At 39.3% G+C, this 25,783-nt stretch overlaps 1 protein-coding gene across 11 annotated transcripts in view; it reads left to right on the forward strand.

Moving 5' to 3' along the window:
* Positions 1 to 25,783, forward strand: part of SPATS2L (spermatogenesis associated serine rich 2 like) — a 173,312-nt gene that overhangs the window by 11,852 nt on the left and 135,677 nt on the right. For 10 of the 11 annotated variants that reach the window (XM_003820717.6, XM_055108937.2, XM_003820714.5 and 7 more), the window contains one exon: positions 11,520 to 11,569. The exons of the other annotated variant lie outside the window; for it this stretch is intronic. The gene's annotated coding sequence lies outside the window, so the exon portion shown is untranslated. Of the gene's footprint in view, positions 1 to 11,519; positions 11,570 to 25,783 lie in introns of those variants that run through there. 11 annotated transcript variants of the gene reach the window in all.

Here is a 25,783-nt window from a genome sequence, read left to right on the forward strand (position 1 = left end):
GGAGCAGTTTTTTCCTTAGCTGTGGGTGTTTGGGAAGTTCTTTTGTTGTAGCCTTTGTTGCTTACAAGAGGGAAAAAGCTTTAGTATACTAAGGTAAGAATGATTTTGATTGGAGGCAATATTGTTCTCAGTGTGGGCTGACTTTCATGTATTGTAGTGATTACCAGTACATAACTGAGAAAACCCATTTGTTGAAGTGCTGTAAACAGCAGAGAGTCTGATCTCACATACTGCCCTGATCGACAAGTGTTTATTGTAGGAATGTGGTCAGTCCTGTAATTTTTTAAGGGAAAAGGGGAAGATGTTATGCCAGTCACTGTGATTGCAAATGCCCTGATCTGGCAGGTCGTTTTCCTTTCTCGTTTATTTCTCCTGTGGAATCTGAATGGTGGATTCAGTACATGCACTGAGCTTCCAGTGACTTGCTCAGCTCTTGATGCAATTGATCACACCACTGTAATTCCATACCCTCGATTTTAGTGCCATATCAAAATCATGAACACTCAAGGAGACCATGTAAATCTACGTCCTCAAAAATTAGAAATAATGGCATTAAAAATGTTATTTAGTGCTGGTTTGTAGCACTGAATATATGAACTCATTCATTGTTCTGGTACTCCCTGAACAAGAACTGTTTCAGTTGCAGTGGATGATATCAGCTAAGGTTTCCATGGCAACACTAATTTATAATATGAAAACTTTTGTGGAATTTCACCTTCTGGACTCTTCTCGATTGCATTTAAATTTACATTTTCCCCTCATTTATTAAGGTGAGGCATATTTAGATATTACTTACATGTGTGTACTAGGAGTATCTTCATGAAACTCACTGATAAGAAATTACACGTGTAGAAAGCAGACAATGGAAATGGAAAATGGATACTGTGGTCTAACATCTCACCAAATGCAGGAATTCTTTCCACATTATCCCAGTTGCCATTTGAACCAGCCAGGAACGAGGAGTTTGGTCAACATTTTATGAAGCCAAGTAATGCTAATGACAGTAGTCTGCAGTGCTCCAGACCCTAAGCCCATTTCGATTTGGACTTCATGTTATTTGTGATTGGACCAATACTCCATCAAGCACAGGTGGACACAGATATTTGTAAAACCTCTTCCCCACTGGTGCACTGAAACCTGCCTCCCTGCAGCTTCCCTGTTGGTCTTCCATCCGCCCTTTGAATGCCACAGAATAAATATGCACCTTCTGCGTGGTCGCTCTTCAAATATTTGGCCATAGCTATTGTATCTCCTCCTCAAAGTCTTCTCCTTTCAGGGTTATGCAGTGCTAGTTCTCTTAACTGATAGTTCTCATCCTGTTAACATTCCTCTGGGCACCCACTACTCTATCAATGCCATCTTAAAAATAGTGCATCTGGCCGGGTGTTATGGCTCACGCCTGTAATCCCAGCATTTTGAAGGCCGAGGTGGGCGTATCACTTGAGGTCAGGAGTTTGAGACCAGCCTGGCCAACATGGCAAAACCCCGTATCTACTAAAAATACAAAAATTAGCTGAGCATGGTGGCGTGTGCCTGTAATCCCAGCTACTCAGGAGGCTGAGGCAGGAAAATCACTTGAACCCCAAAGGTGGAGGTTGCAGTGAGCCAAGATTGCGCCGCTGCACTCCAGCCTAGGTGACAGAGCGAGACCCCACCTCAAAAAAAAAAAAAAAAAAAAGCATCTTGGATGCAATAGCCTACTCCTGACTGAGTACTCTGAACAGTAGAAAACACCAGGCTGCTATTCACTCCCTTGATCAGGGCACTCTTTTATTAATCTAGTCAAATATTGTGTGGGCCTCACATGTAAATCAGGAACAGCACATTGTTTGTTCACATACGAAGCTAAAGAAAACTTCCAAGCCTTTTTTCCTAACAACTGCTACAAAGCCAGGTCTCCTTTGTTCTTTACTTGAGCAGTGAATCATGTGTGCCTACTTAGAGGACTTAACATACATTTATCCTTCTACATTTTGTCTCTTTTTGTTAAATTATTTTTCCTCTTTATCAAGACAGCTTTGAATTCTAAAATTTTTAAATTCGATATATTAATGATGTTAGACTTTTACTTATTTATCAATTGCACACTTGGAAATGTTACTTTGTCGTTGATGAAATGTTGACCAAGACAGGCCAAAGGTAGGGCCCCGTGACATTCTGCAAGAGAATTATTAACATCAGTATGTGAATTTTTTTTTAAAACTAGCTTGACAGTCTTTCACTTGTTTACTTTGTTATCCAAGAGCATAGAGTCAGGGAAAGACTTAGTCAAATGCTTTAGTAATGAGATCATTATTGGTCTACTTATTGCCACTCAGTAGAACCCCTATGATAAAGAATAAGATTCATGAGAGTAATTTTTAGATTGCATTAATTTTTCTTCTGAAAAATTTCTTGAAAAAGCATATCTAAGTCACCTTATTTTTAATGTATCTTAAGAGAAAATAATTTTGTAAAATAAAATCAAACTTCACCTATCATTTCAACTCATGAACTTGTTTGGTTCAAAGGAATTGCTATGTAATACATCATTCTATTCTCTTTACAGAATCATTACTCTTAAAGAGAATTGGTAGGGTGACAGGAAATTACTCCATAGGTGTCACTCCAGCACATCATGATATTCTCATCTCCTGGGACAGAGAGTCGTCAGGCTGAGGCATGTCCTAACAGTGTGCCAGCCTGTGTAGATGGCTCCATGACAGTATCAGTAACGTGACCATGACAGAGAGAGCTCTGATGGCATTGTGTCACTAATGGATGTGTTTTCACTAAGCTGAAAATTCTGTATTATTTGAAAAGAGATTTATTTTTCTTCCCACACAAATTATTTGACTCTCATATTAATGTCAAATAGCTGTCAAGTAACACATATGGTGCTTTCTGTGCTATATTTTATTGTACTCATGTACAAAATAGTTTTTTTAAAAACATGTTCTCTGCCTTGGACTAGATAGAAAAAATAATTTAAAAGAATAGTATTCTTAAGAAACACAAATCTATAATATATCAAGGAATAAATGAGTGCTTCATAAAAATACTAGTATTTGTGTCTTTATATTTTTCAGAGTACTTTCATGCATTTTCTTTTTTGAAAAAAAATCTGATGTTAAAAATAATACATACTCTTTGAATTTGGAAGCTACTGAAATGGATAAAAAATTAAAAGTCAGCTAAAATTCCACCTCTCAGAGATTGTCACTGTTAGCATTTGGTGTTTCCCTTTCAGATGTGCATTTGTGTGAGGTTGTGAGTGTGTGTGCATGGGTATATTTGTGTGTTTTAAACTAGCTCTTGGTGGACCCAGGACGTTTGTACTGAAGAATCAGCATGACATAGTCGGTAAAGAGCTTTGGAATCAGGCACTTGGAGATTTCAGCTCTGGCTATACAACTTACGTAGTGACTATGAATTCCTTAAACTCTCTAAACCTTAATTTCTACTTCTATAAAATGGAGATAATAATACTATATACCTAGTAAGTTTATTGTAAAAATTAATAAGATAATGCAGATAAAGTACATAGCATGGTTCTTGGACCATCGCATATGCTCAGCAAATGTGAACTATTTTTATTATGCAGGTTTTCTTTTCTGCTTTCTTCACTTAAATTCTAGGGTAAAAATTTCCTTGTCATAAAATATTATTTGAAAAATATTTAGAATGACTGCATAAATTTCAGTATATGAATGTACTTTAATGTTATTCTATGGATAAACAAGTTTTAATTTATTGTGATCACAAAGAACACCACAGCTGATATCCTTTACATTATGTTTTGTGAATAGACAACAAATTCAAAGTGAATTACTAATCGCATTTTATGGAGAGGCAGAAAAAAACTTACAGTTCTTTAGTGTCTATTAATGTTCCAGGTTATATGCTATGTTCTTTACAACAAAATTCTCTTTAACTTTCACATCCCCTTTGAGGTAAGTCTGTTACGCCCATTTTTCAGATGACAGAGCTCTGAGGGGAGATAAGTCATTCGCTCAAGGTCACAGAGAGATAGTGGTGGTAGAGATGGTGTTCGAAGCCAGCGTCAGATTTCAAAGCTTATGCTTTTTCCATTCTGGCATGTAGTTCATGCCTATCTTTTTGAGGCTTGCAGAATGAATAGTTAGCATTGTGCCTTCTACAAAATGTCACTTGGTGCCACATGAAAGATAGGATACTTGGCTGGAATGCTTGACTTACTCAATATAGTACCTCTTGCGTGTGTGTATTCTTATATGTTTTGGAATCAAGCCTCATTAAAATAAGGTGTTAACTAAAGGAAATGAAGCATTGATATGATTATTTGATGAAAGGAAACCTCAAGGAAGAAAATATTCATTGAGTTGATAATATAAAACTCTTCTTTGTTTTAGTTGTACGGACTAAGCCAGAATCACTTATCTCCCCAGGAATCAGGGTATTTCACATAAGTCAGTTTAGGAATTAAGCAATAACAACAGCCAAAGTAAATTGATGCTGTCAAAGGAATTGTATGTTTCATTACTTGTATATCAGGGGTTGAATGTAAAAAAATACCTCTTTAGCCTTTGCTGTAAGCTGATACATCAGGAAAGAGCTGTAATAATTGCTATAGGTATAAGTATAGGTATACGAGAGACAAAGTATACTAGGATAAGCCCCCAAAGAATTATTTGGTGAACTGACAAGTTGTCTTTAAAAAGTCAGCCATTCGGAACATTTCTCTTGGCAGCTCTCAAATCTGACTTACAGCGTGTACTGTGGCAGCCAATTTTGTAGGAAAAATGCATAATTAATGTGAAGATCAAGGTACAGGTATTGCCAGTCAGTACCTAACACACAGTTTCTTAGAACAAAGGAGCAATTGAAGTTGTCTTTTGATAGGGTAATCCTGATTTGTCATTTTGTGGGTTTCAATTCTTAGTAAAAATGGGGGAAAAAACCCAACTCTAGGAGTAATATTTCATATCTGAGAGGTACTTTGTTGCAGAGTTTATAACCAACTGTTGTCTAGTCAAGAAAGCTATCTTTGGTTTTTGAGATCTCGAATTTTTATAGCCTTTGAGCTTGCTCATTTTTGTCTTAGGATTATTCTGGTTTCCCTTCAGTCATTTTAGTTTTTGCAAGGGAGAAACAGTATCACTCATGGACCCAAGGCCAAAAAGGCTTCAAATCTCGACAGAACATGACCACCAACTTGGCATGTTGGTACTAGCAAGTTAAATTTGAACTTACTATGCAACTAGTGAATAGTTAGAACTGTGAACAGAGAATTAGCTATGGGATCTGCAGGTTGGATTTACAGCATGGCTCCATTGTGTGGTAGCTGTCTACCCCTGGGCAAACAGCTTTCCTATCCCTGAGAGTCCTCAGCTCTCAAATGGAGATAATGACTACTATATAGTCAGAGATCATTTGGAGGGTCAGATGTATTGAGCAAACCATTGGTTCACCCAAAAGTTTGCTTATGATTTGTTTCTAGGTGATTAATAATGGCTTGAGCCATTATACCATTTAAAATATTTAATGAGAATATTTTAAATATTCTCATGAGCCAAAATACCATTTAAAATATTTTCAAATGAAGTATGGGAATATTTGTAAGATAAATGTAGAAATATATAACTCCTGGGGCTAACCTCACCAGACCCTTCTAACTCTTTGCTTAGACTTTATCCAGTAATAATGGGACAGGCCCTTTTACTGCCCTGGAAACCCCTGGTGCCTAGCTTAGAATCTCTCAGAGTTTGGATGCTCACACCCAGGGCATATTCCTCTAATGAGGGAAGGGGGCCTTTTGACTTCAATAGGTGGTTCCTTTGATCACAGTAAAGACCTTTATAGAAATAGGCATTTAGATCTATTATGTTGTTCTAAGATAGAAACAAAACTGGTATTTGATGTGTATTTTACCCTTCAATAAGAAAGGCTCAGAGAAAAAGACTGTAAGGTAGAAAAAATATTTCAGAAGATTGCATTACAGAAAATTATAGGCAACTCTTTTATTATTAAAGTAATGCAAGTGCTGGAGGGGCAGGAAAGGGAACGGGAATTTGGGAACTTTGACACTGGGTAGCATCCGTGCAGAGGTTTTTGGAGGTCTCTCTTGGTTCTTCCCCCCAGTTCTGGTGATGTAGTGAAGGGCTCAGAAACTGCTTCTGGGTCTGACTGCAAGAGAGTAAATCCCAACCCTGGGGCTGCACTGACTCCCTTATCCTGGGTTGCTATGTTCTGACCTCCTTGGCTTTTATGGCCTCCCATACAGTCACTGTGGATCGCCCTTTATCTTAGTCCCTTAGGACAACAAGATTTGCTCATTGACCACCCTTGCTTGGACTATACTATAGGACCTTGAGGGTGTTTCAGGCAATTAATGATTGAAATGTCTCTGTGGAGTTCCTGAGGGATGTAAGTGTGTGAGCTAAGTGCTGGACATTTTAGACAAACCTCTGTGACTGCTTTGCAGTAGGGAGCCCACCCAAGGCCCACTGGTCCCAGGACTCTCTGAGCATGCCAGGTGGTGAGGGTCAACCTGCTTGCTATTCTCATTTGGAATCAATTTCTAAATTTTATTTCTCCTTTGACACAGGGAACTATTCTGAATTTCCCTTCTTTGCTTTGGTACCAAAGCTTTCATTTTCATCAGCTATTTCCTGAGTGTCTCCTCTGCACCAGGCACTGTGAGAGGAACAAAGGGAAATCAGGTCTTGAAAGGAAAGAATGTGCATGCCTTAGGTAAGAAGGAAGATTTGTCTCCAGAGTTGAGAGAAGGGAGAACTGAAGATGCAGTGAATTTTTTTCTGTTGTACTTTCTATACAATAAATTGTACTTCATAAAAATCTATACTAATATCCATTTGTGTGGCAAATTCCATTATAATGAAAATCTCTGTTATCCAGCAACTTAGGCAAGTATCAGCAGAGCACAATTTCAATACAGCAGAAGACTTTGGAGAGTCCCTTGGAGTGAGCTGAAATGGGATTTGACCTATATATTAAGCTTTTCATGGTTTTGATATTTTTCATTTCCATGTGTCAACAAATACCCGACTTGATATTAAAGCCAGTTAAATCAATATTTCTTGCTGTAGTCAAGGTACAGCAACATATATCCAAGGGCAACAACTCCCCAACAGCCATATTTTGTTGAGAATATATATTTTATCATAAACCTGATTGAACTACCTTCAGAGGAAAAGGATGAAAACATCAACATAGCTATCATAAAAAAAGAAAAGCCAGAGAATCTATAATCTTGTACCTTACCCCTCATTTAAACAATTCCATAATTTATTTTGCTTTCTTTAATCATAAAGAATGACAACATGGAAAATATTTTTATTGTAATAGCTGTGGTTTCTTTCTCTATCCTCAAATAGAGCTGCTTTAATCCTTCTCCCAAATTCCGTCCCATTCAAAGGATTTTTGAGCAGGTACATGTGAGCAAAGTGGCAGGTACAGCTGAATCCAAGATTCTTGGACTGTAGGAATCTTTTTATTTATTTATTTTTTTAGACAGAGTCTCACTCTGTTACCTAGGCTGGAGTGCAGTGGTGCCATCTTGGCTCACTGCAACCTCTGCCTCCCGGGTTCAAGTAATTCTGCTGCCTCAGCCTCCCGAGTAGTTGGGACTACAGGTGCACACCACCACGCCTGGCTAATTTTTGTATTTTTAGTAGAGATGGGGTTTCATCATGTTGGCCAGGCTGGTCTTGAATTCCTGGCCCCGAGTGATCTGCCTGCCTTAGCCTCCCAAAGTGCTGGGATTTCAGGTGTGAGCCACCGCCCTGGCCAGACTATAGGAATCTAATAATCAAATAATTGTAATGGGAAGGAGAGTGGAGTAGAAGCCCATTTCTACTTACTCTTTCTCTGAAGTTTTAACTGTTTGACAATTTCTGGAAGTCACCTATTACAAACTCAGTATTTCTATAAACAAATAGTCTGATGCATCAGTTTATAAACGCCAACACATTTATTTACTATGTGTTATCAGAAAAGCCTCACTTATCTTCCGTGTGTTCTTTGACTAGGTGAGTACTTACCATTTATTGGGCTCCTACTCTGTGCTAAGCACTTAAAATATTTCACCTCTCACAGGCAAAATGATGCTCAAGGCACATGCTATTGTTTATATTTTCCAGATAAACATGAGACTTCAGCTGCTAAGTAACTTATCAAAGGGCACCAAGGTAGAAAGGGTATAGTCTGAGGTTTGAACCCAAGTTTGTCTGATTCCAGAGCCTTTTCACTTTTTTAGAGATGGGGTCTTGGGCTCTTCACAGATGCAATCATAGCACATAATAGCCTTGAACTCTGGGCTAAAGCTATCTTCTTGCCTCAGCCTCCCAGGTAGCTGGAGCTACAAGGGCTTGCCACCATGCCCAACTCCTTTTCACTTTTTTAAGGCTGTTTTCCATAATATATTCTGAGATTGAAAACAAAAATTCAGATTGTTAAAGTAGTACATACTCACTATAGAAAATTTAGAAAGCAGAGAAAATTATTAAAAAGAAGAAAAATTACCAATAATCCTTCACCCTAGGGATTATCACTACTGAAATTTCAATCGTTTTTCTTTCTAGGCTTAAGAAAGCTATTTATCCAAATGAGCATTTTTCCTCAAAGTTGTCCTCTTTGAGGAAAGTTGTCCTCTTTGAGGTTTATGCATGTATTCCAACAATGTTGCCATTGCATAAAATAATTGTGGAATCCCTTTCAGAGCCAGTTTAGGAACCAACTTTTCTATAGACTCCCACGCACAGGTTACTTTGGTAGAAACATAGTAAAGACAGTATATCTGCTACCTGAAAACCTATCAGAATAATGCATGATATGTTTGAGCATTCTTTTTTTTTTTTGAGACGGAGTCTTGCTCTGTCACCCAGGCTAGAGTGCAGTGGTACAATCTCGGCTTACTGCAACCTGCAGCCTCTGCCTTCCCAGTTCAAGCGATTCTCCTGCCTCAGCCTCCCAAGTAGCTGGGATTACAGGCGTGTGCCACCATGCCCGGCTAATTTTTTTTTTTTTTTCTTTTTAGTAGAGTTGGGGTTTTGCCATGTTGGCCAGGCTGGTCATGAACTCCTGACCTCAGGTGATCCACCTGCCTCGGCCTCCCAAAATGCTAGGATTACAGGTGTGAGTCACCATGTCCGGCCCTGTTTGGCCATCCTGTACCTTCTGAAATCCTATGCTGCAAATATTTAACCATCCTATTAAAAATGCCATCATTGAGCCAGGCGTGGTGGCTTACACCTGTAATCCCACCACTTTGGGAGGCCGAGGAGGGCAGATCTCTTGAGGTCAGGAGTTTGAGACTACCCTGGCCAACATGGTGAAACCCCATCTCTATTAAAAATACCAAAATTAGCCCAGTGTGGTGGCATGCACCTGTAATCCCAGCTACTTGAGAGGCCAAGGCAGGAGAATCACTTGAAGGCCTGGGAGGCAGAGGTTGCAGTAAGCCAAGATCATGCCACTGCACTCCAGCCTGGGTGACAGAGCGAGACTCCGTCTCAAAAAAAAAAAGCTATCATTGCCCTCTCTTGAGTTGTAAATATCTTGTGCTGACTTCTATTGTAGTGGCAGATGGAATTTACCAAAGTGCTGCTTCTTTCCATGTCAAAGATTGATGGATATTTTGGGGAATGTCTAAAAGTCTTTATTAAAAATTTAATCCATAAATGTTTAATATCTCATTTGACAACTCATGTTATTTATTGCTTTGTCAACACAACAACGTTTGCCTTTTGTGGGGCATAAAGAAAATTAGAAAATTGTTTTTGTCAAAAGTGTGAAAAGCATATTTTAAAATCAATTCCTTTTTAATGGAAGTATTACACTCACTAAATTATTACCCTCCAAGGAGTTTTTGTGAAAGCACATGTATCTAGGTGAGATGAACTGATCTTTATATAAAGTCAGTTGCATTTGTGTAGAAGTAAATGTTTCCCGTAGAAGCAGGCGTGCGCAGGCACACACACACACACATACACACGCAAACAAAAGATTTCTATCAAAATAGCCATTGGTATACTTTATTAAAGAAAGTCAGTTAAGTACCAGCTGAGTTCTTGTCACTTCGGTTTGTTGCATACAACACTACTAACTTTTAGAAAACAAATCTAACTTCCACCCAAGCATCCCATTGGTTTTCTTGTTTCTGCCTTATTTTTCACAGACATTCTTACCCTCCCCATCTGCTTAGCATGACACCCTACCCCTTCCCAGTCTGCTGGACACTTGGGGCACGTGGATCCTGGGTGTTAGACTGGTGCAGATTGGGACAGACCAAGTGTGTACAGTTGTCCTCAGGGCTGCATTCTTCCCTTGTCTTCTGGTTGCCAAGATTTCATAGGATGAGAATTCACCATGCTTATGGAGGTCATTACAAAGTGTAGGCTGTGTCCTGTGTTATATCTTTGGCATTATTCATGGTGCCTAACATTGTGTTCAGTCAATGTTTGTTGGCTAAATGAAGGGTTATATTTTTTCAAAACTGGACTGGTAGGGAGAAAAAGTTAGTCCAAAAGAAAGTCACAGTTGTAAAGTAGAATCTCAGGGCTTAAAGTCTTTAGGTCAATCCTCTTATTTAAAGATGAAGCCCAGAGAGGTCAGCTGGCTTGGAGAAGGTCACCCAGAGAGTTGGTGCCAGAGCCAGGAACAGCATCTCGTGTCCTGAGGCCCCGTCCCCTTCTTTCCAGTGCCTCCCTCGCGGTTGTTCTCCAGTCATTTTGTGGAGGTCAATCTTCTGAGTCTCGTAGGACCAGTTAGCGGAGCATTTGAATCCCCACACAGTACTCAGCAGAGCATTAGAGACATAGGCATTATTAAGAAATATGTGAAGTGATGGGTGACCGAGTGAGTGATTGATTGGTTGACTTATGACCTTGGCACCCATCTTTCCACCTAAGTGGTTACTGGTTGAATGGTGAGTTCTTTGGGATTGTGTGTACTTTATAGGATATCTTTTGGAGAGGAGAGGATTATAACAAGAAGAACAATAGCTAACATTAAATTGGACAAGATATTTTGGTGAATAGTCCAGGCTCTGGAACTTGATTGCCAGCTACATTTTCATGAGACAGGTGATTTGACCTCTCTGGTGCCTCATTTTCCAACACCTGTAAAGTGCCAGTAATACCAGGGCCTACCTCAGAGTATTGAAGAGTTAGCCTATGTGAATCCCTAGAACAATGCTAGACACTTCCTAAGCAGGCAATAAATGTTAGCTATTGTTGGTGTATTTCACTATTATATGTTAGGCAGTGTGCTAAATGCATTACATATGTTATATATCATCCAGTCAACAACTTTGTGAGGAAGGTACTGTTATTATCCCCATCTTACAGTTGAATAAACTGAGGCACAGAGAGGTTACTCCACCTACCCGGAGTCACATAGCTGTTAAGTCATGGGTGAGGACGAATTCCCTGTCTTCTTGACTCCACATCCTGTGCTTGGGTTTTGAGTGTGATGGGAAATGGGTGGTGTGGCTACTAATTTGAGACCTGCCTGACTTCCCAAATTTCCATTTTTCCTAGAGCTCTTCAGAACCCAGGCTGCTTTCAGGAACATTGCTGTGGATTCCCAGGTGAGTAGAGATGGTCCTTCCCTCTCTGTGACCTCCTCCTGCTGCCATGGCCAGCTGTCCCTACACCTGCAGCTGACTCCTGGGAGCCTTGCCACAGCCTTTGGCCGCCTCTGCTGCCTCTCAGGGCTCAACACCAGAGTTCTCTTTTAGAGTGTGTTGACTGAAGTTATTCCTGATAGGGCAGTGGGGTCTGGTGGATGTAAGTCAGTGCCACCCCACCCACATCCCCCTTCCCCACCTGCCTTGCCACGTCTGTGGATCTTTAGAGTAGTTTCATGCATATGAAATACTTTGAAGTACCAAAAAAAAAAAAAATAGGGCTTTTAAAGACATTCTTGTGATTTAGAAAAGAATTATGGCTAAGAGTGGTGGGCTCTGGAGCCAGACTGCCTGGCTTTCCCTCCTCACAGTGATAGCCACTTTTGCTCTCACTGTCCTTCTTATTGAAGAATGTGCTCCCACGATTGCAGAAGTCTGACTTGGAATTGACAGTGCTCAGTCAGCATTGAGTGGGAGTAGGACGCAGACTCCTGAGCCAGACAGCCTGGCTCTGCATCCTGCCTCTGCTGCCTAATAATCGTGCAGTCTTCGCATGTCACTTACTTTTCTGAGCCTTGGTTTCCTCTTCTTTAAGATGGGGTAATTATACCCATCTTGCAGAATTGTCGAGATGTTTTCAAGCTCATGTATGCAAGGCAAACTTACACAAAATTGATATTCAATAAAACAGTAACTGTTATTGTTAATCAGTATTGGTATTTGAATAGGGATATCAAAAGTATTTGCTGAACAGAAAGCATGTTGTTTTAGGTCCATATTTTCCCTGAAAGTATTTTTATTATCATTTTTAAAATTTTTCCCTCCAATGGTCTTATTTAAATTAATTTACTTAACAAGGCGTATATTCCTTGTGGAAAGATCATCCTTGGTCCAGACCCTGTTAAATAATCATAAATTCCAAATTGAGGTAGTCCAAATTAATGAAGTCTTATTGCCTCCTGGATATTTCCATTAATGTTTAATATAAACTTGATTCTTTTTCCATAAATGTAAAACTTTAGTGGTAAGATGATTGTAACTTTTTGAAAAGAGCCATAAATATTGGTGGGAGTTGGTTGTTTTCCATGAATAGAATCGAATATTTTACTTCCTCATATTTGAATCACAATGAAAGCACTTTCAGTTGTTCAAAGAGAATTAATATAGAAACAACTGTTGATTTTCTGTCTTTCTGTCTCCATACACATGTCGGCATGCACAGGCGCACACACTGCTTAGTTTTCCTTTGGTTAGGCAGCTGAAGAGTTACTATGTAAATCCTGGCAGCCTTCTACCCATCAGACGAGCAAGGGCACAATCAATTCCTGTTTTCTTGAAACGTATACCAAATAATCAGAAACTCTGATTATTCTGCTGGAAGGCAACAGCTTGATGGAAAGATGTACCAATTGAAAACAATTCTGATCATATTTTTGTCAGGAGAATGAGATGCCTCCAGCTGCCTGTCACTAATCATATTAGAGGTGGAAAGCAGGAATGTTTTACCCTGCAAAAGATTACTCTAATCATGTGTTGGAACGCTACTTGTACTGGCTGCTTATCCCAGAACGGTGACATTAGACATCCCTTCTGTAACTGGTCTTGCCAGTTGGTAGTAGTCTAAACCATATGCCACATGAGCACACTTTAGGAATTTTCTAATTACAGCTCAAAGGCTTTACTTTTATCTTTTTATGCTTGTACTGCAGACATCACTGATTGAAAATGATTTCCCCCTCAGCATAATCCTATTGCCAGCAGTTATGAAAGACTAGGAGGATGGTAAATGAAGCCCACAATAACTGAAGAGGTGTCCGAATTCAATTATGAAGAGGCCTGTCCCATGTGGACACATAAGCCATATAAATCCATTTTAATTGTGAGCTGTGATGCTTATCTGGTTATGTTTATTTTCGATGCAAGTGCCAAAGCTGGATTTAGACCAGAATTCCAGATCTTCAAGTTCTAATGACTAATTTGGGTATCCACTGAATCCCTTAATTCATTTCTTAATTTGTTCTCCCAGAATTAGAGAGTTGCTTGGTTACAGTCATTTTCACAAATTTCTCATGGATCAAAATAAATGTACATAGATGTTTTTCCCCCTAGGATTCACACATTTTGCTCTGATCTCAAGGAACTATTCTTGTTGTTATCAAAATAACAATAACAGTGCCAACAATAACAACAAAACTAACATTCTGCAAGGTAGTGTAGGGAATATAGACCGAGGATCCAGGAGGAATGATTTTGAGTCGCACCTCAGCTACTTAACAGCAGTGGGACCTTGGTCAAGTTAGTCCCCCTCTCTGTGCCTCAATTTCTTCTTGTAAAATGGGACAAATGAGAGTATTCACCTCATTGGGTTGTTTTGATGATGATTAAACAAGCCCATATATGGAAAGTATAGGTAGGTTGATATGTGGAAAGTCCTGGCACAATAAAAAATGTTAGTTATTTTGTTGTTATTGGTAAGACAGTGGTCGACCAGAGGCAGATTTTGCTTGTACCACAGTATTGTCATCTAAGTATGTCCCATTTCTACGGTCCACTTGGAGAACATTTATGATGGTAATGAAAACACTGGAGACTCTGAATTTGGAATCAATCTCTGTTATTTGTGCTTGTACTCCTTAGTTTGGCTACAGAAATAACCTTTTTTTGGCTTTCCAGGCTTGATCAGTATTAAACTTGGAACCCTTTTGGTGCAAAATTGCTTTAAAATTTGAATGAACATTTTGTTCTCTTGGTATGCACAATATTAGCCCTCATTAAGAGGAAAAATTTTATTACAATATGTAAAACGTGTGTGTGTGAGAGAGAGAGAGAGAGGGAGAGGGAGAGACAGAGAGGAAAGAGAGAGAGATTTGGAAGAATCAGCTTTAGTAAGTTTACTGGAAATTTTCAAGCTTTTTTTTTTTAGAGAGACAGGGTCTCACTCTGTCACCTGGGTTGGAGTGCAGTGGCGCCAACAGAGCTCACTAAAAGTTCAACCTCCTGGGCTAACACAGTTCTCTTGCCTAAGCCTCTGGTGTAGCTGGGACCACAGGTGCATGCCACCACAACTGGCTAATTTTTTTATTTTCTATAGAGATAGGGGGTCTCACTTTGTTGCCCAGGCTGGTCTCAAACTGCTGGGCTTAAGCGATCCTCCCACCTTGGTCTCCCACAGTGGTGGGATTACAGGTGTGAGCCACCATGCCTGGCCCAAACTATTTTTTAATACAGTAAAACGCATTTATTATCATGGCTTAGATTTAGTGAATGTGTAGGAGTGAAAGTCTACTGAGAGAATAAATCTAGTAATTTATTGAACTTTCTTCATAGCTTCATAAGAGTTAGTTAATTACGATTTCTTAATTCATTGCCCACAGAATGAATTACTGGAATTCATTATTTTTTTTTTTTTAAAAAAAAAAAAACAAAAAAAAACTAAGCTGCCTGTGTGTGTGTGTGTGTGTGTGTATGTATGTATCTATGTATTCTAGAGAAATATATATTATATGCATCCAGAGATGTGTAAAATATTCTCTATCAGTAGGAGAATAGATTAATAAATTGTGGTGTAATCATATGCTAGAATACCATACAGCAGTAAAAAAATGAACTAGAGCTATACACAATAACATGGATATATCCCACAGACATGATGTTGAAAGACAGATATGGCCTGGGTTTGTTAGCTCATGCCTGTAATACCAGCCCTTTGGGAGGCCAAGGCTGGGGGGTTGTTTGAGCCCAGGAGTTCAAGACCAGCCTGGGCAACATGGTGAATCTCTTTTCTACAAATACAAAAAAAAAAAAACCTTAGTTGGGTGTGGTGGTGTGTGCCTGTAGTCCCAGCTGTTTGGGAGGCTGAGGTGGGAGGATCAGTTGAGCCCAGGAAGGAAAGACTGCAGTGAGCCAAGATCACACTACTGCACTCCAGCCTGGGTGACAGGACAAGACCCTGTCTCAAAAAAAAAAGAGAGAGAGAGAAAGAAAAGACACAAGATTACATAGCAGTCTTTTTTTTTTTTAGGTTTTTATTATTGTCTTTATTTTATTGAGACATGATATTTTACATATTTATGGGTTACATATGAGTGTTTGTTACATGTGTAGAATATGTAGTGATCAAGTTGGGAGTTTGGAAACAAGGGTTTTTTAAAATTTTTTTTATTTTTTATTTTATTTTATTTTTTATTTTACTTTAAGTTTTAGGGTACATGTGCACAACGTGCAGGTTTGTTACATATGTATACATGTGCCATGTTGGTGTGCCGCACCCATTAACTCGTCATTTAACATTAGGTATATCTCCTAATGCTATCCCTCCCCGCTTCCCCCACCCCATGATGGGCCCCAGTGTGTGATGTTCCCCTTCCTGTGTCCAAGTGTTCTCATTGTTCAATTCCCACCTATGAGTGAGAACATGCAGTGTTTGGTTTTTTGTTCTTGCGATAGTTTGCTGAGAATGATGGATTCCAGCTTCATCCATGTCCCTACAAAGGACATGAACTCATCATTTTTTATGGCTGCATAGTATTCCATGGTGTATATGTGCCACATTTTCTTAATCCAGTCTATCATTGTTGGACATTTGGGTTGGTTCCAAGTCTTTGCTATTGTGAATAGTGCCGCAATAAACATACATGTGCATGTGTCTTTATAGCAGCATGATTTATAATCCTTTGGGTATACACCCAGTAATGGGATGGCTGGGTCAAGTGGTATTTCTGGTTCTAGATCCCTGAGGAATCGCCACACTGACTTCCACAATGGTTGAACTAGTTTACAGTCCCACCAACAGTGTAAAAGTGTTCCTATTTCTCCACATCCTCTCTAGCACCTGTTGTTTCCTGACTTTTTAATGATCGCCATTCTAACTGGTGTGAGATGGTATCTCATTATGGTTGTGATTTGCATTTCTCTGATGGCCAGTGATGATGAGCATTTTTTCATGATGATGAGCATTTTGGCTACATAAATGTCTTCTTTTGAGAAAGGTCTGTTCATATCCTTCGCCCGCTTTTTGATGGGGTTGTTTGTTTTTTTCTTGTAAATTTGTTTGAGTTCTTTTGTAGATTCTGGATATTAGCCCTTTGTCAGATGAGTAGGTTGCGAAAATTTTCTCCCATTCTGTAGGTTGCCTGTTCACTCTGATGGTAGTTTCTTTTGCTGTGCAGAAGAAGCTCTTTAGTTTAATTAGATCCCATTTGACAATTTTGGCTTTTGTTGCCATTGCTTTTGGTGTTTTAGACATGAAGTCCTTGCCCATGCCTATGTCCTGAATGGTAATGCCTAGGTTTTCTTCTAGGGTTTTTATGGTTTTAGGTCTAACATTTAAGTCTTTAATCCATCTTGAATTGATTTTTGTATAAGGTGTAAGGAAGGGATCCAGTTTCAGCTTTCTACATATGGCTAGCCAGTTTTCCCAGCACCATTTATTAAATAGGGAATCCTTTCCCCACTTCTTGTTTTTGTCAGGTTTGTCAAAGATCAGATAGTTGTAGATATGTGGCATTATTTCTGAGGGCTCTGTTCTGTTCCATTGATCTATATATCTGTTTTGGTACCAGTACCATGCTGTTTTGGTTACTGTAGCCTTGTAGTATAGTTTGAAGTCAGATAGCGTGATGCCTCCAGCTTTGTTCTTTTGGCTTAGGATTGACTTGGCGATGCAGGCTCTTTTTTGTTTTCATATGAACTTTAAAGTAGTTTTTTCCAATTCTGTGAAGAAAGTCATTGGTAGCTTGATGGGGATGGCATTGAATCTATAAATTACCTTGGGCAGTATGGCCGTTTTCACGATATTGATTCTTCCTACCCATGAGCATAGCAGTCTTATTAAAAAACAGACAAAACTAAACTTTGTTGCTAAGGTGTGTATATTCAAGTGGCTGAAACAATAAAGAAAAGCAAGGAACTTATTATTGAAAGAATCGGATACCAAGACAGTGCTTACCTGAGGCGGGAGAATGGTGTGAACCCGGGAGGCAGAGCTTGCAGTGAGCCGAGATTGCGCCACTACACTCTGGCCTGGGCGACAGAGCAAAGACTCTGTCTCAAAAAAAAAAAAGAAAGAAAAAGAAAAAAGAAGATAGTGCTTGCCTCTAAGACAGGAAAGAGAAAGGACCTGGAGGGCTTCCAAGGGTGCTGGCAATATTGTGTGCTTTGACGGGGCTGGTAGTGACGTGGGCAAAATAAATGAATTTTTAAATTTACTTTCCTGTTAATGAGTTATAGTAATAATTTAAAAAGTTAAAAAGATAAACAAAGTAACTATCTCTTTGGCCTGGCTTAGTTCACACCTTGTGTTCACACCTGGTTTTAGTTCTAGAGATTTCTGTGATTATAACTGGCTTTTAGAAGTGAATGACTGTGTCACTGCATGGCAAAGTGGTCTCCAAAGTGGGATATGCACCCCAGGGAGCACTTGAGAAGACTCATTTGGGTAGGAAAAGAAATTGATTAGGACTTGCATTTACATTCATTTTGTTGTCATGAAACATTATGGTAACTGATAGCAACTGTATTGACATTGGCACCATCCTTGAGTCCACATATCTGGGTGGTTAGGTATTGCCTGGGGCATAGGCGAAGTCTCCTGAGCAAAGAATGGGAGTGCCCAGCTCAGGGGCTTCCTAGTGGCTTCCCCACTGTTCCATCTGTCTTTGATATATTGTGAAATATATTGTGCCTAGTTAACTGGATTTACAAATTCTATATTTTAGTTTTAACAAAACCTCACAAACTAGCAGAATTTTTAAAAGATTCTGGAAAGAATTCTCATAAGTTGAAGACAATTTTAATATTGCAAGCAAAAAAAGAATGGCAAAGCTTTGCATGAACTTTTTGTCAGCCACGTTATGAGTTAATGACAGGGACCACTGAATCAAATCTGGCAAGAAGCTGGCCACCAAAATTTTATGATACCTGGAAAACTAAGGGATTTATATTCACCTTGTTTAATCATGAACTTCATCCTGTTCGTATTGCCTTGAGATATTATGATTAGCAAACATTGTATTCATTCTGTCATCCTTTTTCCATTTTTTATAAGGTATATAACATATTAATACAATAATACATGTATATGAATTTTTTAAAAAAAGACACATACAAAATGTGAGTAGAAAATAACTTGGATACTACTGTCATGTAGTTCAAAGGCTACTTACTGCTCATAGTTAAAATGTGTGGAAAAGTCTGCATATCACAGGCAGGTCATCATACCATTAAAAGACCTTAATTTTTTTTTCTCTTGTGAACCTATTAAAGTGTATTTGATTGTATCACAGCCATTTCTAAAACAGATGTGTACTGCTGTTCCTCACACCAAATGTGTATCCGATACATAACATTTGTTCTACCAGGACTTGAGTAATTACTAATAATATTTCAAGGATGGAAATGATTTAAATGTTCATATGTCTGAAAAATTGATGAATAACTCCCAAAACAAGTTAAACGATTCCTTCAGTATTGCCCCTGACAAGTTCTAAATGTTAGTATATTGTCCCCTTTGGATCATCCATTTTAAAGCTGTGAAGAGTGTTGATTCCTTGTTTTTCAAGCACATGTACATATGAAACAACCAAATTTCATATTGTTCATACTTAGTGAAATTTTTTTTCTATTAAAAGAAAATGTCTTTCTTAGAGAAAGCAGATCGCTGAAGAGACAGATATGGTAATAACGATCATTAGTTTACTTGGCCTTGGTTTTCCACAGTGTTGAGTTATAATGTAATCTATAGTTCATCTTTTTAACTAACTCTCAATACATTATCAACCCAGTGGCTCACACTGTTTACAAGGATGATTTATTATTTGTCAGATTTTAAGTGCTAACCTATGAAATGTGAAACTTCTATTGGCAGCCACTGCAGGAAGGTTTGTAGGTGTCCTGACTAATGCTTTGAAAGACCAGCGTTAGCAGTAAATCACAGCATACAAAATTTTTTAATAAAGTAATGGAAAGGATTTTACATTCTGGGTCATCTAAGCTTTGGTATTTGGAAGCTAGTTATGTGGGAAATTAAAGGGGTAAAACATTCTCAGGCTTTAACCCTTGAACTTTGGGCCAGCCATAGTCAATAGCAAAAGCATCTTGGTAGCTTTGTTCTCCTAACCCCGAGATTTCTTGGCTATGAGAACTGACAGAGTGCCAAGTATAGGCCTAATTGCATTCCTTGTTACTGAGAAAAAATATCTCAAAGGAATTTTCCTTTTCTTTCAAAGGGGTACCTGGGCATTTTCTGGGATAGCAAAATTGTTTATAAGATGTTTGCAAAACTTTCTGGAAAGAGAACTTGAAGAGGGCTCTGACAGCTAGTTGAAAGGCATGTGTGGCTTACCTAGAGCAGTGGAGAGTTAGAGACATGCAATTTAAAACGTGAGAGAGATGTGGCTTTGTCCTCTAAAAGCTTGCTTGCTCCTTGATGCACAAGCTGATGGCCTCTCTTCTTTTTCTTTCTCTATGTTCTGCTCAAAGATTTAGCAAGACATTACATAAGATATTCAGCTAGCCCCATAATAGACTGCCAGCTGTCTAGGTTCTGCTTTGTTCACCAATATTTCCTGTGCTGTGTCCACTGCCTAATACATAAGACATACTCAATTAGTATTTGTTGAATGAACATATATATTCAGGTATTTTCTTCTATGATCTATATATTGGTGATTAATTTATTGAACCAGATATACTCTGAAACAAATTAACTTTTTTGTTGTTTTTTGAGACGGGGTCTCACTCCGTTGCTCAGGCTGGAGTGCAGTGGTCCAATCATGACTCACTGCAGCCTCAGCCTCCTGGGCTCACGTGATCCTCCCACCTCAGCCTCCAGAGTAGCTGGGAATACAGGTGTGTGCCACCACTCCTGGCTAATTTTTGTATTTTTTATAGAAATGGGATTTCACCATGTTGCCCAGGCTGGTATTGAACTCGTGGGCTCAAGCAATCCACCCACCTCGGCCTCCCAAAGCATTAGGATTACAGGTGTGAGCCACCGTGCCCAGCCCCAGATTAACTCCGATCAAGGAATCAGTAGCTAATTTTAGTAGATTGAGATCTTCTAATATATGGAGTTTATATTGTAGTGGGAGGGCCAGACAATGAAGAAACATGTAATCAAGTGAATAAACCCAATAGTTTACAGCAAGTGATGAGAGCTGCAAAAAACCTGAACAAGGCAAGTGCTGTGATATAGACTAAGGGCTTGGAGAAACCAAAGCCTGGAACAACCTGAAAGCCCAGTGGTATAGAAGGAATTGATACAACCTCCCCAAAGGCTTAATTTACTCCAATAGTTAGCATGTACAGTGAAAAGATTCATCTTATCACAGCTTTTCTTAATGAAAATAGTTTTGCTGCGTTCTTACCATACTAAGAATGTCAGTTCCTACTTTATAGAATTTTGTTTTTAATGCATCAGTTGGTTAACACCAGTGCCAAGGCCAAGGGGTTACCTCTCCACTTCACTTCCCTTCTTCTCCAAGCTGCACTTCTCTCTCAAAGCCAGACAGCTGTCTCCCAAATGTGCACTGTCAGTCGCATAGGAAACCAGATGACCAAAAGAGGGTGGATCAGCACAAATTTCTCATCAAAGCTGAAAGAAAGAAAGAGAAAGAACCTCAAAGCCAATGCCCTGCTGACTGTGGGTCAGAAGTGTTATCTTTGTATCTCAAGGACAGAAAACTTAATAAAGATTTGGGTACAAAGTACACATCATCCTCCAGGCATGCCGAACGATGTCAGTCAGAAAGCTGTTCCGTAGAGTTTACAATTTCCCCTTTTTCCTAAATTAAAAAATGCTAATGTGAACTGTTGACTCGCAACAACACATGTTATTATTGTATATAGGGCAAAGAGTAAATAAGACACTTGCCTCATGAAATAACAGTTCATTTTAACTCAGCAAGCTGGAAGTAATTTTAGCTTTTTTTTCTTTTTTTTTTTATGCTTCTTTATGGAAGTAGGCCACAATCATTTTTATTCCACGATTCTTTATAACCCTATAGCATGCTTCCTGTTTATGCTTTTAAGACCTGTTTTTAAAGACCCTTAAGGGATATCCTTTAATACATTCCTTTTGAAAATAATTATTCATCTATAGTACCCCCTTAGAATGTCTGAGGGTTTGAAAATATAGGAACTTCTTAAAGAGATGTGTTTAATAGTCTATGCAGAGTATTGAAATGTTTACACCTGGTTTAGTTAACATAAATTATATTTAATTAGTCATTCTGGAAAATAAGTAGATATTTTAGAATAGATTCAGTACCTAAAACCCACCATTTGCTTTTTATGTATAGTATCCATAGATAAATTCAATGCATGTATTTATAGGTTTAAAAACATGCTTGCAATAACATAAAGTCAATTCTTAGGGACTTTTAGAAATAATACAAGGAACATGTCTTGTTGGGGCAAGCAAAAAAACATCTATGTGAGCCAGAAGATCATGTTTATAATTTTTTACAAAGTTTAAAGTGCAATACAAATGTAATTATGTTACTGCTATTTTTAACGTTTGTGGCATGAAGAACTTCTGGGTTGAATGACAGTCCATAATTTTTTGTTTAAATGCTGAATGTTCCTGTTTAGAGTGAGATTTCCTTTTTCACATGCAACCTTTGTGTCGGGGGTGCCCTGAGTTCCTTAGATGGAATCGTTCACACTGCAGTTGACTTTTCAGCTCTTTAGATGATACTTGTGCCTCCATGTGATCCTTCACATGATGCTTTAGCTGGAAGTCTCATTTATAGAAAGAAACCTCGACCCACGTCACATCTGCAATCTAAGAGCCCCACTGTGGCCGTCTCCCCAGTTTCTCCCATGCACTAGAAAAGGGCTGAGCAATCGCTCGTCCTTGGTATTGGGTGGCCTCTGTTATGGTCCTCTGAAGTATGCTGTGCTCGCAGAGTTTATGTGCCCTGCACTCTTTACTCTTGCTGCTTTGATGTCTTCTTATGGCTGGTATGTGTTTTGTAGTTATTCTGGCCACCAGCAGTTTTTTCTGCAAATCCTCTGTCCTGCTGGGTATGTCTGTTCCTTTCTGTTCCCCCAACAACACAGTCTCTTCACTTCAGCATCTTTTTTTTTTTGTTTGCCCTCAATGCTACAAGAAACCAGAAACAAGAAAGCGTGTCTTGGTAATATTCCTCTGCCGATTTTCCACTGCCCTCTTCCCTGGATGAAATTGCTCTTTTCTACAGCACTCTAGTGTTGCCAGCTGCATCTTTGTTCTCTGCTCTTTCAGAGTGCTCACATGGAGGGGGTGCAGCAGGAGGTGGGGAGGGCTGTGGAGAGGCACAGCCCTTTCTGCTCAGAGTGGTCCTCCAGAGAAGTGCCACATTGTCCGGTTGGAGGACCTGACCATGGGAAACAGACTCCCTGACAGTCACCATGGGTTACACAAATATTACTTCCATTTAGCTTGACCTTTCATTGTGCTTGAAAAAGGACTGAAAATACTTAAATCATGTATAGTATTTTTCTGGAAACAAAAATAAATGGGGTTCTTTTCAGAAGGCACACTTGAACTTTTGCCCTTGCTCTTCCTTTTTGAGCCATTTTATCCAATTCAGTGTTTTCTTTTATCATGTATTTTCCTTTTGTGAGAAATAGCGAATTTCTCTGCTGATAAAATTATGAATCACAGAAGCAATGTAACTGTTAAAGATAAGGATAGCGCTTGTGGCCCTAAAATACTTAGTTCTGGGAATTCAGCTTTGCTAATATTTCTTAAGTGCTTACTCTGTATGTGCACGTATGTGTCACTGGCAGACCGACTTCTTAATTCTAAAACTGCTTTAATGCATTATCACAACCAATTCTCACAACAGCCCTGTGAGGTGGGTAGTATTATCATTTATCTGTGTTTTATGGATGTACACACGGAGGCACAGTAAAGTTAAGTGATTTCCTCAAGGTCGCACGATTAACCCTGGGCAGGGCCTGGATTTGAACCTAGGCAGTGTGACTTCAGCACCTATGTTCTTAACCACTGAACTAAACTCAATAACTCAAGTGTGTCATAGAACCTCTGAGAACCTAAGTTTCCTCATCTCCGAAATGGGAATAGTAACACTTACCTTACTAAATTGTGAGGATCAAATAAAATAATTACTTGAGAGGATGCACTTAATTGTGATGTGCTGAAGCATAAGGTTGAAGTCTGGGGGAAATGTTGATATGGGATTTTCTGTTATGAGTCTTATTGCTGAATTTGTCCTTTGCTGTTTGGATATACTGCTGGTTCAGAAGAAAAACTGTGTTTTTTTAAGGCTGTTTTGAAACCACAGGAAGACCTCAGGTTTCACAATGAAAGGGATCCTTTCCAAAATGGTGGCATTTAGAAGCATTTAGAGGACAGGCAAAATTAACTGTAATTTTTTTTTTTTAGACAGAGTTTTGCTCTGTCGCCCAGGCTGGAGTGCAGTGGTGGGATCTCAGCTCACTGCAACCTCCGCCTCCTGGGTTCAAGTAATTCTCCTGCCTCAGCCTCCCGAGTAGCTGGGACTACAGGCGCCTGCCACCATCCCCAGCTATTTTTTTGTATTTTTAGTAGAGATGGGGTTTCACCGTGTTAGCCAGGATGGTCTTGATCTCCTGACCACGATCCGCCCACCTCGGCCTCCCAAAGTGCTGGGATTACAGGCGTGAGCCACCGCGCCCGGCCAACTATAACATTTGTAATATGCCAAGTAATCATATCATTGTTTTCCTTTTACTCTAATCCCCCTTTAATGTAGCACTTGACACTCCCTCCCTTTTTTCTAAATCATGCAAAATAAGTTTTCTTTCCAGTGTCTATTCACCATATACCATGGACTTATCACTATCTATCACTCATTGTGTAATACTGGACCTGGGACCATGTCTTGTATTGCCAGCACAGGGCCCTGAAACACAAGAGATATTGGGCAAGGGATAGACCAATGGAAGAGAGGTGGAAAGCAAGTCCAAAGATAAAGATTTGGAAAGGCTGCAGACTAAAATGACTGCTTCAGAATGTGGGACAGGAGACCAGAGCTGCAGAAGAGTCAGCTGGGTGGTATTGGAGGAGGACCTGGAAGAGGGCGCTGAGAAAGACAAGCTTAACAGGAGACTGGTTGTTCTCTTGCAGCTGCTTTACAGGGGAGTGAAGCCTTCCTCCTCCGTCTGATGCTGGGCCTGCCTTCCCTGCTGTGCAGCTACTCTGTGTCTGTGGGTCTAGTACCTTCATTTCTCATTATGTTCACACAAGTCAGGATGTTGGGGAGCTGAGCTCTTACAGTCCCATGGGGGAAGTGGAGAGCCAAAGGTCTCACTTTTTGTGATTCTTTGGAGATTTTATGCACCCTAGAAATTTGAGTTTTTCCTGGTGTCTTCTGGGACTGGTACTGCATACCCAGGGTCACCCTGTTTGGGGGCTTTTCCAAGCGGAGTTTGTGATCATAATGAGTTATATTTTTCCTCTTTTCTGGATAAGAACAATATCCCTGCCATTCAGTCTCCAAATATAGCATGTGGTTATGATAGAAGAATATCCTTATGTTAGGAAAGAAATTGGCAGTCTCAATGAGGCAGAAATGTCCAATTTAGAAAACATGTCTAAAAGGAAAAGCTGCTGTAAGTCCGTTTTGGAATCAGGTGGAATATAAATGAATAAATAAAAAAATTTCAAATAAAATGTGTGGTCTGACAATACATTCTACTTTCTCTCTTTAAGGTACTTGTTGATTTTGCCTAAACTTCAGATGTAATTTTTTTGTCACTTCATTAAAATTTCAGACTTCAAACTGATCTGGCATCTAATTGGGAGAATAACTTGGATGGAGATTTTCTAGCTGATGCATGTAATCAGAGCACTACAATAATATTGTCAGGGACTGACCCATTTAGAATGTTTTTAAGAATGTTGGTAAGTGTATAAGAAGAGTACTTAACACAGGGGAGGGAGAAAAGGCATCAGGTCCCAAAGAAAGAGCCAAAATGGAACGTATGTCAGTCTTGGCTGGAAGTATACAAATATGGAGTATATAATATAAAATCACCTAATTGATTAAGGTGTCTGTAGTTAACATTCATCAGAATTATGGATACAAGCACATCTATCATACTTCACCAACCCAAGGGTGCCTGTTTAGTTTCTCTTCATGTAGTACTAAGCTGATCATAACACTTGATAGGCAAGTAACTCAAGTA

This window comes from Pan paniscus, chromosome 13 (assembly GCF_029289425.2).
Source record: "Pan paniscus chromosome 13, NHGRI_mPanPan1-v2.0_pri, whole genome shotgun sequence".
Taxonomy (NCBI): Eukaryota; Metazoa; Chordata; class Mammalia; order Primates; family Hominidae; genus Pan; species Pan paniscus.